The sequence below is a fragment of the Equus caballus genome, chromosome 17 (genome assembly GCF_041296265.1).
Source record: "Equus caballus isolate H_3958 breed thoroughbred chromosome 17, TB-T2T, whole genome shotgun sequence".
In the NCBI taxonomy this organism is placed as follows: domain Eukaryota; kingdom Metazoa; phylum Chordata; class Mammalia; order Perissodactyla; family Equidae; genus Equus; species Equus caballus.
The window spans coordinates 14,470,338-14,474,734 of record NC_091700.1 but is presented as its reverse complement, the minus strand read 5'-3'; the positions used below and the strand labels follow the sequence as shown (position 1 = coordinate 14,474,734).

The window sequence follows — 4,397 nt, the reverse complement described above, 5'->3', positions numbered from 1 at the left end:
GGTAATTTGTTATGCAGCAAAGAAAAAAAAATACAATGAGGATTTTGTAATAGAGTTTTAACAGAACAGTTCATATTCATATTATGATATAAAGATTCTTTTCTCATAAAAACACCAGAATCTCCATAATTATATATAACAATATAATATGTATACAACAATATGTATGGAGTTGTGACATGAGATTTATGAAAAATATACACTACATAAAAACAAGACTTCATTAAAACAATTATCATGTTTTCAGGCAATTGTCATATATTACCCATATATGGATTAGAAAATCTAAGGATGGGAAATCTAGACTTTAAAGATTCATATTCAGATTTCAGTCACCCATTTATAAGGTTAATGTCTATAGACGAAGGAAATAAATGGGAGCTCCTCAATCCTCTGATATTCGGAGGACAGTGTTCGGTACACATAAAGCTCCATATGCCTACCCCTCAATCTAATACTTCTGTTTTCTCAATCCAGTTAAGATAAATTTATTTTTATAATGATCTAAAATACATACCTAAAACTTTGCATATAAGAAGATTGGCTATTTTTAAAAAATTGAACAGTCCAAGGTACGATATTAGACCCAGTAGAATTATTTTTTTGCCAAAGTTATGTCTATGACATGTTAAAATACTAAGTTTAATCAGTACAGTCAAGCAATGTGTATTAGGATGGGAAAATGTCTCTCATTTTTTAACTGATATTATTTAAAATATATATAAATTGTGCATTTTGTCTTACAATAAATATTTCCTTATAACCGTATGTTGAATTTATTATGAAAAATGAAATATTTCAAAAAAAGAATGCAGTTTTTCATAGCTGAATCCTATGTAGTTGCCATAAATCTATAACAATGGGTAAATATTAGATACTGAATTGTATTGGTTGAATACATCAATTTAAACATACAGCAAAGAATATAGGGGAAAAAGCAAAGCATAAAGATTATTGGGCAACTTACTCTCCAGGCTTGACCTTCCCTTTGTGAAAGCTCTGGCCACTTCCTTGTTGTGAAGGCTGAGGTGAGGGGATTCAGCATGGGTGTAAAAATGGTGTAGAAAGCTGATACCATCTTGTCCTGGGTCGGGGAATGATCTGAAGTGGGTTGCATGTATATGAACATGGCTGCTCCATAGTGCATTCCCACCACCATGATGTGGGAGGAACAGGTGGTGAAAGCTTTGCGGTGACCATCTCCAGTTCCCATGCGAATGACAGCGCGAATAACATGAACAAAAGAAGCAATGATTACGGCTACAGGGAAGAGAAGCATAATAACACAGCAGATAAATATCATCCTTTGAAACAGTAATGTGTTAGTGCATGAGAGAGTGAGCAGGGCAGGGACATCACAGAAAAAATGAGGAATTTCCCGGGCACCGCAATATGAGAAGGATAATGCAACTGCCACTTCAATTATACCATCAAGGGAGCCAAGAATCCAGGAAGAGGCTGCCATGAGACCACAGATTTTCTGGCTCGTGAGAATTGAGTATCGCAATGGGTAGCAGATGGCAACATAATGGTCATAGGCCATTGCAGCCAACAGGAAACATTCAGCTCCAAGCAGGGACACATAGAAAAATATCTGGGTTCCACAACTGGCCAGAGAGATGTACTTCTTGCCAGACAAGTAATTGAAAGCCATCTTGGGTACAGTGGTGCAAATGAGCATGAGGTCCATGAGGGACAGTTGGCTGAGGAGGAAGTACATGGGAGTGTGGAGCCGAGTGTCCAGGTAGATGAGGAGAACCATGGCAGTGTTTCCCATGAAGGCCACTGTGAAGATGCTCAAGACCAGAGAAAAGAGAAAGATGTGGGTGGGATTATGATTGAAGATTCCTAGCAGGATGAAGCCTGAGTTGATGGTTTGATTCTCCCATGCCATGATGAATATTTCGCTATATACAATGCAACATGAGAGAAAATTTTAATGCAAAATGTATTGTTAACAGACATAATAAGCTACATAGTAGAAACATGAGAGTTTGTCAAGTCACATAATCAAGTAAGGCAACAAGTCAATTCCTGTGGTGTAGATCATCCCTTTATAATTACAGTATGATCATGAAAGACTCATGAATTTTTGAGACATCAATATCATTTTCATTATTTTTCCATGGAACTCAGCATATCACACCACTATGCTAATAAAAATTCTGTCTATCGAAGTGTAGAGGGAAGCACGCATTTGTGGAAATGAGACAGAGTTAGTCAAATGTCAGGTCAACAGAAGACATTGAAAAATCAATTATGAGAAGTCTGTTAAGTAGGCCTTATTCTAATAATGGTGAATTGAAGTGGAAGTAGCTCCTCATTGATATGCTCTTCCCCCACTCCATCTCTAAAAATGATGTGTGTCCAAAAGATATAGGCCATTTTACTCAAGAAGCAAGATAGAGAAGAGTGCAAGAGCATAGCTCAAATGCCTGTGACAGATTACTTTAGCTGCATGATCTTGGGCAATTATTAATTTCTCCATGACTTATTTTCCACTCTTAAAATTTGAATATTTATAATATATATATTATAGAGTGTTATTAAAACTAAGTGAGATCATATTTATAAAGTATGAACATTAGCTGGGATACAGTGTGTATCATGTAAGTATTTCTTAAATAAGTAAATACTACTGGAGGGAAGAAAGACTACTCCTACTTCATCTCTAGACTATTATTGTTTATATAAAATTTATCTTTCTCATTTTCTTAGCAAGAACTTTTAGGGAGATTTCTTTGGCTACACAATAGCATATCGATAATTCTCTATTTTCACATCTATTTATTTTTCTTTCTTTATTCCTTCTTCAAAGAACAAGACATTCTTCTTTCTGTCTCCATTAATACCACCTGAACAGTTTGTAGACATACTCTGTCTCTTGCACATTTGTGTCCTCCTAAACTCTATCTGTAATAGTCACCAATTTTGTGTATATTGCAGTTCAATTATAAGCCAGTATTCACTACATCTTAAATGTCTAATTAGTTATAAACACACTTAGAAACATTTCTTACATTTGCAATGCTTACAAGAAATTCAACACACACTGTATGAATAATTATAACCAATTCTACTTAACTTTTTTCAGGTATTTTTATTTTTTCACTCTTCTCACACACAATTGCTGCTTAAATCTTTCTAAAACAGTCTTCTAACCTTTTGCGAACCTGTCATTATATGCACCACAGAAATACCTTCAAAAATTTCTCTTGAAAATTGCCCATGATTTTTCATACTACCTAAATGAAATTTAATGCCCAACAGAAAATTAACACATCACTTGACACAGCATAATCTCAGTCCTTCTAGCAAGTGATACGTATTTTCTATTTCAAGTTCACTCATGGTGTTATACTTGTGTGGAATTCTCCCTCTCCCTATGTTTTAAAATATAAAGATTAACACTTATTAAAAACAACGTAGATGAAATTATCCCCTGACGATTTACCACTTTTTTCCCTTGTACAAAGCAGTGCTTTAATCAATTGTGCTGCATCCTGGAATATTATCCAAAACAACAGAATCATTAGTTCTTTCCATTTGGACCTAAATTGCATAATTAATTGTTCTATAAACTAGGAGGTTAGGAACCTTGAAAGCTGTTTGGCCTGAGGAATTCCATGGACCAGAAACTATTTTGACCTGTACTTAACTTTCTTCTTGTTTCTCTTTCTGCCTAGACACAGCCGCATGGTGCTGTGGAGCTTCAGTCTTACTCATGTAGCTGGGATCATCTGGGCAAGTGAAATGTTGCTGCCATCCTGCAGTCCATTCTATGTCCAAACCTCCAAATCAAATTTCTTTGGAGTATCTTTTAAAAGAGAAATTGTTTAAGGTAATGCTGTAACTATTTAGCACTATGCTGCTGTTGTCCCCATTATCAACTAACGGCAGGATCTGCCTCTATCATTAGGACTCATTGGCCACCCCACATTTTGCTCATGGATGCTTTTCATGATCCCTGTGTCAACAACAAACTCCAACATATTTTAAGTTCCTGTCTCTTCACCTTATGTCCATATCTGTAAAATCATTCTTCATTTTAGCCCATAATAGAACCCTCTGGAAGAACAGCAGTGTGGGATAGTAGAACTAATCAAGACTAGCTGGTTTCTATTAATGTCAGTTTGTAAAATCTTGATCAATTTGAGTTGAGAAACAGTGTTAAGTTGTCCATTCCTAGTAAAGAAATGAAATATTTGCAGTGCAGTCGGTGGAGAGGTTTAGCTCATATATACACATACGATTGAGCTTAGGTCTCCTCTGAGGAGGTTTCTCGTGCCTGAAATTCTTTCCTATTCCAAAACCCTTTACCTTTGTGTATTATCTCTCTCTTTCATGTTCCAGCACTCACACGTGTGTATCTTTCTTTAGGACTCTTTCTTTATTCT

At 35.7% G+C, this 4,397-nt stretch overlaps 1 pseudogene; it reads right to left on the bottom strand.

Annotated features, from left to right (window-relative positions):
- Positions 1–905: 905 nt before the first annotated feature.
- LOC138918599 (olfactory receptor 2M3-like) lies at positions 906–1,900 on the bottom strand (annotated as a pseudogene).
- Positions 1,901–4,397: the final 2,497 nt, after the last annotated feature.